Genomic DNA, 12,500 nt, shown 5'->3' with positions numbered 1-12,500 from the left:
GTGTAGTTTTTAATTTTTTCTCGATGTGGCTGATGGTGGTGGGTTTTTTTTCTGTGGAAGATAGGAGTGTGGGTTGTGGGAAGCGAAGTTGCTGGTGGGATTTTGTGTGAGTGGTGCAGTATTTGCAGGCCGATTGTCCGTTCTCGTAAGCGAAGTTGATGGGCCGCTTTTGTGTGAGGTTGGAAGTAGTATTGTCAAGGCGAGTTTCCGTTCTCGGCAGCGAAGTTGATGGGCCGATTGGGTGTGAGTGGTGTTAATGTGTGCTATTTGCAGTGTATGAATTGCCAGGCTGGCCAAGGCGTTGCTTCTGGGAATTGTTGGGGACTGGGCTGTTTAGAAAGGCCGGTGGCGGGCGCTCCGTTCCCGACTCCCGTGTCCGATTAGGGTGGGGGACGGCTGGTTGGAAAGCCCCGACGCTGGCGCAGATTATATTGCCGGACTGGCCCCTGGCGAGTTGGGCAAAGTGTCGCAGTCCGGCAGCGGGTAACAGGCCAGCGGTCAGCGGCAGCTTATCGGTGATAACTTCGGGAAGGAAAGTCCGATCCGGTCGGGGTGAACTGCGACTGAACGGGGTGGTGGGGCCGCACAGACCAGTAGCGGGATTGTGTAGCTGCCTCTTGGCCCGGCCGAGGTACAGCCGTTGGCTGGAGACCGCTTTCCGACTGCTGAGCCGGTGCCGCGGGGACCCACCTTGACGCGCCGGCTGTCCGAGCAAGCCAGGGGCAAGGGGCATCCATAGGTACCAGAAGGGAGTCGGTCCGACACCGGGAAGTCGGGTGCCCGTCGCTCCGAATCGAGCCCGGTGTTTTCGTGCGTGTAACAGGGCGGGCGTTTGGACCCGGTTGTCCGGGAGCGGGTCCCCAACGGCGGGAGATTGCCTGGGTTTGGCCGGCCGGCAGTCGAACGCCTTTGGCTCCGGACTCCCGTGTCCGATTTCGGTCAGGGAGGGCTGGTTGGAAAGCCCCGACGCTGGCGCACACTATATTATCGGCCTGGGCCCCGGCAAGTTCGGGAAAGTGTCGCAGTCCCGTTCCGGCGGCCGCCCCGTCGGTCAGCGGCAGCTTATCGCGGATAACTTCGGGACGGAAAGTCCGATCCGGTCGGGGTGAACTGCGACTGAACGGGGTGGCGGGGCCGCACAGACCAGTAGCGGGCTTGTGTAGCTGCCTCTTGGCCCGGCCGAGGTACAGCCGTTGGCTGGAGACCGCTTTCCGACTGCTGAGCCGGTGCCGCGGGGACCCACCTTGACGCGCCGGCTGTCCGAGCAAGCCAGGGGCAAGGGGCATCCAGTGGTACCAGAAGGGAGTCGGTCCGACACCGGGAAGTCGGGTGCCCGTCGCTCCGAATCGAGCCCGGGGTTTTCGTGCGTGTAACAGGGCGGGCGTTTGGACCCGGTTGTCCGGGAGCGGGTCCGCAACGGCGGGAGATTGCCTGGGTTTGGCCGGCCGGCAGTCGAACGCCTTTCGCTCCGGACTCCCGTGTCCGATTTCGGTCAGGGAGGGCTCGTTGGAAAGCCCCGGCGCTGGCGCACACTATATTATCGGCCTGGACCCCGGCAAGTTCGGGAAAGTGTCGCAGTCCCGTAGCGGCTGCCGCCCCGTCGGTCAGCGGCAGCTTATCGGGGATAACTTCGGGACGGAAAGTCCGATCCGGTTGGGGTGAACTGCGACTGAACGGGGTGGGGGGGCCGCACAGACCAGTAGCGGGCTTGTGCAGCTGCCGCTTGGCCCGGCCGAGGTACGGCCGTTGGCTGGAGACCGCTTTCCGACTGCTGAGCCGGAGCCGCGGGGGCCCACCTTGACGCGCCGGCTGTACTAGCAAGCCAGGGGCAAGGGGCATCCAGTGGTACCGGAACGGAGTCGGTCCGACACCGGGAAGCCGGGTGCCCGTCGCTCCGAATCGAGCCCGGTGTTTTCGTGCGTGTAACAGGGCGGGCGTTTGGACCCGGTTGTCCGGGAGCGGGTCCGCAACGGCGGGAGGTTGCCTGTGTTTGGCCGGCCGGCAGTCGAACGCCTTTGGCTCCGGACTCCCGTGTCCGATTTCGGTCAGGGAGGGCTCGTTGGAAAGCCCCGGCGCTGGCGCACACTATATTATCGGCCTGGACCCCGGCAAGTTCGGGAAAGTGTCGCAGTCCCGTAGCGGCTGCCGCCCCGTCGGTCAGCGGCAGCTTATCGGGGATAACTTCGGGACGGAAAGTCCGATCCGGTTGGGGTGAACTGCTACTGAACGGGGTGGGGGGGCCGCACAGACCAGTAGCGGGCTTGTGCAGCTGCCGCTTGGCCCGGCCGAGGTACAGCCGTTGGCTGGAGACCGCTTTCCGACTGCTGGGCCGGAGCCGCGGGGGCCCACCTTGACGCGCCGGCTGTCCTAGCAAGCCAGGGGCAAGGGGCATCCAGTGGTACCGGAACGGAGTCGGTCCGACACCGGGAAGCCGGGTGCCCGTCGCTCCGAATCGAGCCCGGTGTTTTCGTGCGTGTAACAGGGCGGGCGTTTGGACCCGGTTGTCCGGGAGCGGGTCCGCAACGGCGGGAGGTTGCCTGAGTTTGGCCGGCCGGCAGTCGAACGCCTTTGGCTCCGGACTCCCGTGTCCGATTTCGGTCAGGGAGGGCTCATTGGAAAGCCCCGGCGCTGGCGCACACTATATTATCGGACTGGATCCCGGCAAATTCGGGAAAGTGTCGGCGACCCGTACCGGCTGCCGCCCCGTCGGTCAGCGGCAGCTTATCGGGGATAACTTCGGGAAGGAAAGTCCGATCCGGTCGGGGTCAACTGCCACTGAACGGGGTGGCGGGGCCGCACAGACCAGTAGCGGGCTTGTGTAGCTGCCCCTTTCCCCGGCCGAGGTACAGCCGTTGGCTGGAGACCGCTTTCCGACTGCTGAGCCGGAGCCGCGGGGGCCCACCTTGACGCGCCGGCTGTCCTAGCAAGCCAGGGGCAAGGGGCATCCAAGGGTACCGGAACGGAGTCGGTCCGACACCGGGAAGCCGGGTGCCCGTCGCTCCGAATCGAGCCCGGTGTTTTCGTGCGTGTAACGAGGCGGGCGTTTGGACCCGGTTGTCCTGGAGCGGGTCCGCAACGGCGGGGGATTGCCTGTGTTTGGCCGGCCGGCAGTCGAACGCCTATCGCTCTGGACTCCCGTGTCCGATTTCGGTCAGGGAGGGCTCGTTGGAAAGCCCCGGCGCTGGCGCACACTATATTATCGGCCTGGACCCCGGCAAGTTCGGCAAAGTGTCGCCATCCCGCAGCGGCTGACGGGCCGCCGGTGAGCGGCAGCTTATCGGGCATAACTTCGGGAGGGAAAGTCCGATCCGGTCCGGATCAACGGCAGCCGAACGGGGTGGCGGGCCCGCACAGACCAGTGCCTGGCTTGTGTAGCTGCCCCTTTCCCCGGCCGAGGTACAGCCGTTGGCTGGAGACCACTTTCCGACCACTGAGACGGCGGGGCGGGGGGCGGCCTGCACGCGCCGGCTGCCAGAGCAAGCCAGGGGCAAGGGGCATCCAACGGTATCTGAACGGAGTCGGTCCGACACCGGGAAGCCGGGTGCCCGTCGCTCCGAATCGAGCCTGGGGTGTACGTGTGTTTAACAAGGCGGGCGTTTGGACCCGGTTGCCCGGCACCAGTCGAACGCCTGTCGCTCCCGACTCCCGTGTCCGATTTCGTTCGGGGATGGCTCGTTGGAAAGCCCCGGCTCCGGCGCACACTATATTGCCGAAGTGGCCCCGGGCGAGTTCGGGAAAGTGTCGCCGTCCCGCAGCGGCTGACGGGCCGTCGGTCAGCGGCAGCTTATCGGGGATAACTTCGGGAAGGAAAGTCCGATCCGGTCGGGGACAACGGCAGCTGAACGGGGTGGCGGGGCCGCACAGAGCAGTGCCTCGCTTGTGTAGCTGCCTCTTTCCGCGGCCGAGGTACAGCCGTTGGCTGGAGACCGCTTTCCGACCACTGAGACGGCGGGGCAGGGGGCGGCCTGCACGCGCCGGCTGCCAGAGCAAGCCAGGGGCAAGGGGCATCCAGCGGTATCTGAACGGAGTCGGTCCGACACCGAGAAGCCGGGTGCCCGTCGCTCCGAAGCGAGACCGGGGTTTTTCGTGTGTAACGTGGCGGGCCTTTGGACCCGGTTGGCCGGGCGGCAGTGGAACACACACAGACACTCGCATACACTGAGAGAGACAGAGAGAAGATAGAGATACACAGAGTGAGAAAGACAAAGTCAACTCAGTAACTGAAATGTGAAAACTGACAACTGGGAAACCAAAAGTCAGAGTGGCAAATGATGAACCAAGGTGGCAAATGATTAACTGAAAACTTGTCATTCACATTTGGGACGGAATTCAGGATGGGAATGTATTCGGCCGCCTTACCGAGGCTTGGGGGTGCTGCTTTCCCGCTTGTGGAACCGAGTTGGGGTCGTCAAATGGCCTGGTGCATTGTTTGAAACACTGGTTAATGAGTTGTCAAGGTCGGAAATCATAGAACATAAGAGCAGCTCATTAACTGAAATTTTGAACATCGACAACTGGTTAACCAAAAGCCAGAGCGACAAATGATTAACCAAGGAGGCAACTCATTAACTGAATTTCGAACATCGACAACTGGATAACCAAAAGTCAGAGCGACAAATGATTAACCAAGGAGGCAACTCATTAACTGAATTTCGAACATCGACAACTGGTTAACCAAGAGTCAGAGCGACAAATGATTAACCAAGGAGGCAACTCATTAACTGAATTTCGAACATCGACAACTGGTTAACCAAAAGACACAGGGACAAATGAGTAACCAAAGGGCCAACTCATTAACTGAAATTTCAAAGAGGCAACTCATTAACTGAAATTTTGAACATCGACAACTGGTTAACCAAAAGCCAGAGCGACAAATGAATAACCAAGGAGGCAACTCATTAACTGAATTTCGAACATCGACAACTGGTTAACCAAATGTCAGAGCGACAAATGATTAACCAAGGAGGCAACTCAATAACTGAATTTCGAACATCGACAACTGGTTAACCAAGAGTCAGGGCGACAAATGATTAACCAAGGAGGCAACTCATTAACTGAATTTCGAACATCGACAACTGGGTAACCAAAAGACACAGGGACAAATGAGTAACCAAAGGGCCAACTCATTAACTGAAATTTCAAAGAGGCAACTCATTAACTGAAATTTTGAACATCGACAACTGGATAACCAAATGTCAGAGCGACAAATGAGTAACCAAGCAGGCAACTGATTAACTGAAAACTTGTCATTCACATTTGGGACGGAATTCACGATGGGAATGTATTCGGCCCCCTTACCGGGCCTTGGGGTGCTGCTTTCCCGCTTGTGGAACCGAGTTGGGGTCGTCAAATGGCCTGGTGCATTGTTTGAAACACTGGTTAATGAGTTGTCAAGGTCGGAAATCATAGAACATAAGAGCAGCTCATTAACTGAAATTTTGAACATCGACAACTGGTTAACCAAAAGCCAGAGCGACAAATGATTAACCAAGGAGGCAACTCATTAACTGAATTTCGAACATCGACAACTGGATAACCAAAAGACACAGGGACAAATGAGTAACCAAAGGGCCAACTCATTAACTGAAATTTCAAAGAGGCAACTCATTAACTGAAATTTTGAACATCGACAACTGGTTAACCAAAAGCCAGAGCGACAAATGATTAACCAAGGAGGCAACTCATTAACTGAATTTCGAACATCGACAACTGGTTAACCAAATGTCAGAGCGACAAATGATTAACCAAGGAGGCAACTCAGTAACTGAATTTCGAACATCGACAACTGGTTAACCAAGAGTCAGGGCGACAAATGATTAACCAAGGAGGCAACTCATTAACTGAATTTCGAACATCGACAACTGGGTAACCAAAAGACACAGGGACAAATGAGTAACCAAAGGGCCAACTCATTAACTGAAATTTCAAAGAGGCTACTCATTAACTGAAATTTGAACATCGACAACTGGTTAACCAAATGTCAGAGCGACAAATGAGTAACCAAGCAGGCAACTGATTAACTGAAAACTTGTCATTCACATTTGGGACGGAATTCACGATGGGAATGTATTCGGCCCCCTTACCGGGCCTTGGGGTGCTGCTTTCCCGCTTGTGGAACCGAGTTGGGGTCGTCAAATGGCCTGGTGCATTGTTTGAAACACTGGTTAATGAGTTGTCAAGGTCGGAAATCATAGAACATAAGAGCAGCTCATTAACTGAAATTTTGAACATCGACAACTGGTTAACCAAAAGCCAGAGCGACAAATGATTAACCAAGGAGGCAACTCATTAACTGAATTTCGAACATCGACAACTGGTTAACCAAAAGACACAGGGACAAATGAGTAACCAAAGGGCCAACTCATTAACTGAAATTTCAAAGAGGCAACTCATTAACTGAAATTTTGAACATCGACAACTGGTTAACCAAAAGCCAGAGCGACAAATGATTAACCAAGGAGGCAACTCATTAACTGAATTTCGAACATCGACAACTGGTTAACCAAAAGACACAGGGACAAATGAGTAACCAAAGGGCCAACTCAGTAACTGAAATTTCAAAGAGGCAACTCATTAACTGAAATTTTGAACATCGACAACTGGTTAACCAAAAGCCAGAGCGACAAATGATTAACCAAGGAGGCAACTCATTAACTGAATTTCGAACATCGACAACTGGTTAACCAAAAGACACAGGGACAAATGAGTAACCAAAGGGCCAACTCATTAACTGAAATTTCAAAGAGGCTACTCATTAACTGAAATTTGAACATCGACAACTGGTTAACCAAATGTCAGAGCGACAAATGAGTAACCAAGCAGGCAACTGATTAACTGAAAACTTGTCATTCACATTAGGGACGGAATTCACGATGGGAATGTATTCGGCCCCCTTACCGGGCCTTGGGGTGCTGCTTTCCCGCTTGTGGAACCGAGTTGGGGTCGTCAAATGGCCTGGTGCATTGTTTGAAACACTGGTTAATGAGTTGTCAAGGTCGGAAATCATAGAACATAAGAGCAGCTCATTAACTGAAATTTCGAACATCGACAACTGGTTAACCAAGAGTCAGAGCGACAAATGATTAACCAAGGAGGCAACTCATTAACTGAATTTCGAACATCGACAACTGGTTAACCAAGAGTCAGAGCGACAAATGATTAACCAAGGAGGCAACTCATTAACTGAATTTCGAACATCGACAACTGGTTAACCAAAAGACACAGGGACAAATGAGTAACCAAAGGGCCAACTCATTAACTGAAATTTCAAAGAGGCAACTCATTAACTGAAATTTTGAACATCGACAACTGGTTAACCAAAAGCCAGAGCGACAAATGATTAACCAAGGAGGCAACTCATTAACTGAATTTCGAACATCGACAACTGGTTAACCAAATGTCAGAGCGACAAATGAGTAACCAAGGAGGCAACTCAATAACTGAATTTCGAACATCGACAACTGGTTAACCAAGAGTCAGGGCGACAAATGATTAACCAAGGAGGCAACTCATTAACTGAATTTCGAACATCGACAACTGGTTAACCAAAAGACACAGGGACAAATGAGTAACCAAAGGGCCAACTCATTAACTGAAATTTCAAAGAGGCAACTCATTAACTGAAATTTTGAACATCGACAACTGGTTAACCAAATGTCAGAGCGACAAATGAGTAACCAAGCAGGCAACTGATTAACTGAAAACTTGTCATTCACATTTGGGACGGAATTCACGATGGGAATGTATTCGGCCCCCTTACCGGGCCTTGGGGTGCTGCTTTCCCGCTTGTGGAACCGAGTTGGGGTCGTCAAATGGCCTGGTGCATTGTTTGAAACACTGGTTAATGAGTTGTCAAGGTCGGAAATCATAGAACATAAGAGCAGCTCATTAACTGAAATTTTGAACATCGACAACTGGTTAACCAAAAGCCAGAGCGACAAATGATTAACCAAGGAGGCAACTCATTAACTGAATTTCGAACATCGACAACTGGTTAACCAAAAGACACAGGGACAAATGAGTAACCAAAGGGCCAACTCATTAACTGAAATTTCAAAGAGGCAACTCATTAACTGTAATTTTGAACATCGACAACTGGTTAACCAAAAGCCAGAGCGACAAATGATTAACCAAGGAGGCAACTCATTAACTGAATTTCGAACATCGACAACTGGTTAACCAAAAGACACAGGGACAAATGAGTAACCAAAGGGCCAACTCATTAACTGAAATTTCAAAGAGGCAACTCATTAACTGTAATTTTGAACATCGACAACTGGTTAACCAAAAGCCAGAGCGACAAATGATTAACCAAGGAGGCAACTCATTAACTGAATTTCGAACATCGACAACTGGTTAACCAAAAGACACAGGGACAAATGAGTAACCAAAGGGCCAACTCATTAACTGAAATTTCAAAGAGGCAACTCAGTAACTGTAATTTTGAACATCGACAACTGGTTAACCAAAAGCCAGAGCGACAAATGATTAACCAAGGAGGCAACTCATTAACTGAATTTCGAACATCGACAACTGGTTAACCAAAAGACACAGGGACAAATGAGTAACCAAAGGGCCAACTCATTAACTGAAATTTCAAAGAGGCAACTCATTAACTGTAATTTTGAACATCGACAACTGGTTAACCAAAAGCCAGAGCGACAAATGATTAACCAAGGAGGCAACTCATTAACTGAATTTCGAACATCGACAACTGGTTAACCAAAAGACACAGGGACAAATGAGTAACCAAAGGGCCAACTCATTAACTGAAATTTCAAAGAGGCAACTCATTAACTGAAATTTTGAACATCGACAACTGGTTAACCAAAAGCCAGAGCGACAAATGAATAACCAAGGAGGCAACTCATTAACTGAATTTCGAACATCGACAACTGGGTAACCAAAAGACACAGGGACAAATGAGTAACCAAAGGGCCAACTCATTAACTGAAATTTCAAAGAGGCTACTCATTAACTGAAATTTGAACATCGACAACTGGTTAACCAAATGTCAGAGCGACAAATGAGTAACCAAGGAGGCAACTGATTAACTGAAAACTTGTCATTCACATTTGGGACGGAATTCACGATGGGAATGTATTCGGCCCCCTTACCGGGCCTTGGGGTGCTGCTTTCCCGCTTGTGGAACCGAGTTGGGGTCGTCAAATGGCCTGGTGCATTGTTTGAAACACTGGTTAATGAGTTGTCAAGGTAGGAAATCATAGAACATAAGAGCAGCTCATTAACTGAAATTTTGAACATCGACAACTGGTTAACCAAGAGTCAGAGCGACAAATGATTAACCAAGGAGGCAACTCATTAACTGAATTTCGAACATCGACAACTGGTTAACCAAAAGACACAGGGACAAATGAGTAACCAAAGGGCCAACTCATTAACTGAAATTTCAAAGAGGCAACTCATTAACTGTAATTTTGAACATCGACAACTGGTTAACCAAAAGCCAGAGCGACAAATGAGTAACCAAGGAGGCAACTCATTAACTGAATTTCGAACATCGACAACTGGTTAACCAAAAGACACAGGGACAAATGAGTAACCAAAGGGCCAACTCATTAACTGAAATTTCAAAGAGGCAACTCATTAACTGAATTTCGAACATCGACAACTGGTTAACCAAATGTCAGAGCGACAAATGATTAACCAAGCAGGCAACTGATTAACTGAAATTTTAAAATTGACAACTGGATAACCAAAAGTGGGAACTCATGCTTCGGACGGGCTTACATACGGCAGGCTGACGCCCGGCAGAGGCCCGGGCTTCGCCTCCCTTGCGTAAGCGACCGTCTCCGAATCGATTAAAGGCGTAAAATCGGAGTTCAGAGCGGGAAAATTTTTTCCCGAAAACGGCCGGAAAAAAAAAAATGTCTCCTTTTCCGCCGAGCAGGGTGGCATTCGAACGGGCACGGGAAGCCGCGTCTAACGGTGTAAAAACGGCTTGGCTCCGACGCGGGAGTGCGGAGATATGGCCGTTCAAAGTTGTACTGGAAGTCCGGAAGGAGAAAAATTTGACTGCCTGTAGCCGAAAAAAGTTCCAGCGGTCGGTCACAAAAGTCAAATCCGTCCCGCTGATTTGACACTTGTCATTTCTGGCAGGGGGGATTGGCGGGGTACCTGGAGAATGGTAGGAGGTGGTTTTTCGAGACTTTATCTGTTTTCCAGATTACTGTCTAGGGCCTCCAGGTCTGCAGAGACCGACCCGGGCTGCCGTCCAACCGACTTTTAACCCTTTTTGGGTGGAAATTTATTTCCATTTTTAACCAATTTTCGGGTTTTTGGTCGGGCTTAAAAACGGCAGCCTGACGCCCGGCAGAGGCCGGGGCTTCGGCTCCCTTGCGTAAGGGACCGTATACGAAACGATTAAAGCCGAAAAATCCGAGTTCAGAGCGGGAATTTTTTTTCCCGAAATCGGCCGAAAAATAAAAAAATTCTCCTTTTCCGCCGAGCAGGGCGGCATTCGAACGGGCACGGGAAGCCGCGTCTAACGGTGTAAAAACGGCTTGGCTCCGACGCGGGAGTGCGGAGATATGGCCGTTCAAAGTTGTACTGGAAGTCCGGAAGGAGAAAAATTTGACTGCCTGTAGCCGAAAAAAGTTCCAGCGGTCGGTCACAAAAGTCAAATCCGTCCCGCTGATTTGACACTTGTCATTTCTGGCAGGGGGGATTGGCGGGGTACCTGGAGAATGGTAGGAGGTGGTTTCTCGAGACTTTGTCTGTTTTCCAGATTACTGTCTAGGGCCTCCAGGTCTGCAGAGACCGACCAGGGCTGCCGTCCAACCGACTTTTAACCCTTTTTGGGTGGAAATTTATTTCCATTTTTAACCAATTTTCGGGTTTTTGGTCGGGCTTAAAAAACGGCAGCCTGACGCCTGGCAGAGGCCGGGGCTTCGGCTCCCCTTGCGTAAGGGACCGTATTCGACCCGATTGAGCCCCGAAAATGGATCCAAATGTCGGCCGACCAAGTAAGCTTGCTGGGGAGAGAGACTAAGTGCCGGGCTGGGCACCTCATTAACCAGTGAAAAGTTTTGGCTGCTGGAGAGACTAAGTCCCAGCCTGGGCACATCATTAACCATAAATGAAAAAGGCGAGGCCGAGTCTGGTGCATGGCTAACTGATTAACCAAATTGGCAAGGCCCGGGCTGAAAGTGAATGAGCGACCCGTGGCCAGGGGGCTGGAATGCGGGAGAGAATCCAACCCCCAAAATATGGAAGTCCGATGAGAAAATATTCGGCCGCCTTTTGCGGGCCTCGGGTGTTGCTTCCCGGCCTGGGAAAGTGAGTTGCTCCCGCCGAATTGACATGTGCATTTAACGATTTCGAGACATGATTAACCAAAACGCGGAAGTCCGATGAGAAAATATTAGGGCCCTTCAAGCGGGCCTCCGGTGATGCTTTCCGGCTTGGGAAAGTGAATTGCTCCCGCCGAATTGACATGTGCATTTAACGATTTCGAGACATGATTAACCAAAACGCGGAAGTCCGATGAGAAAATATTCGGCCGCCTTTTGCGGGCCTCGGGTGTTGCTTCCCGGCCTGGGAAAGTGATTTGCTACCGCCAAATTGACATGTGTCATTTCTGGCAAGTGTCTCAGGACATAGTTAATGAGTTGCAGTTTGGGAAATCATTAACCTCGTCGGAAGTCCCGATGAAGAAAAAAAAAAGTGCCATTTGCGGGGATTTGGGTGCTCCTGGTCGGATAGAGGTGGCCGTTTGACCCGCTGATTTGACACTTGTCATTTCTGGCAGGGGGGGTTGGCGGGGTGCCCGGAGATTTTCGGGAACACGATTTTCAGAACAAAATTCACTCAGCGGGAGCACTTTGAAAATGCCCGAAAAGTGTTACTTTGCTAAAAGGCTCATTTTATCAATATAGAGACCTTTCAAAGAGTATTGGAAAGTCATATTAAAGTGGTTTTGTGGCTTTTATGACTTAATGACAAAAAACTCTAAGTGTGAATCTGAAATCGTAGACAGACAGCAGAAACATATAAATAATTCCAGCGTCTAAGTTTCATTTGCTGTCTGTCACACAGGTGCCTCTGAACCGGTCAGGGCCTGTGACCCCACTGAGCTTGTGTTTTGTGGCTTATGCACACGCAGTGTTTGCACCAAGTTCCCCTGTGTTGTGCGCTCAGTGGGCCCGTCCAAGACAGCAGAAACAAGATGTACATGCCAGCGTCTTTAAAGTTTCATTTGTTGTCTTGTCACACAGGTGCCTCTGAACCGGTCAGGGCCTGTGACCCCACTGAGTTGTTTACTGGGGCTAATGCACAAGCAGTGTTTTGTCAGAGAGTTCCACTGTGTTGTGCGCTCAGTGGGTCCGTCTAAAATGACAAGACAGCAGAAACATTCCAGCGAGTTTCATTTGTTGTCTTGTCACACAGGTGCCTCTGAACGGGTCAGGGCCTGTGACCCCCGCTGAGTTGTTTACTGGGGCTAACGCACAAGCAGTGTTTGTCAGAGAGTTCCACTGTGT

The sequence above is a fragment of the Somniosus microcephalus genome, unplaced genomic scaffold (genome assembly GCF_052327205.1).
Source record: "Somniosus microcephalus isolate GS21.2 unplaced genomic scaffold, FLI_Smic_1.0 scaffold1524, whole genome shotgun sequence".
Classification (NCBI taxonomy): Eukaryota; Metazoa; Chordata; class Chondrichthyes; order Squaliformes; family Somniosidae; genus Somniosus; species Somniosus microcephalus.
The sequence above is the reverse complement of the archived record's forward strand: the minus strand, read 5'-3'. Positions refer to the sequence as shown.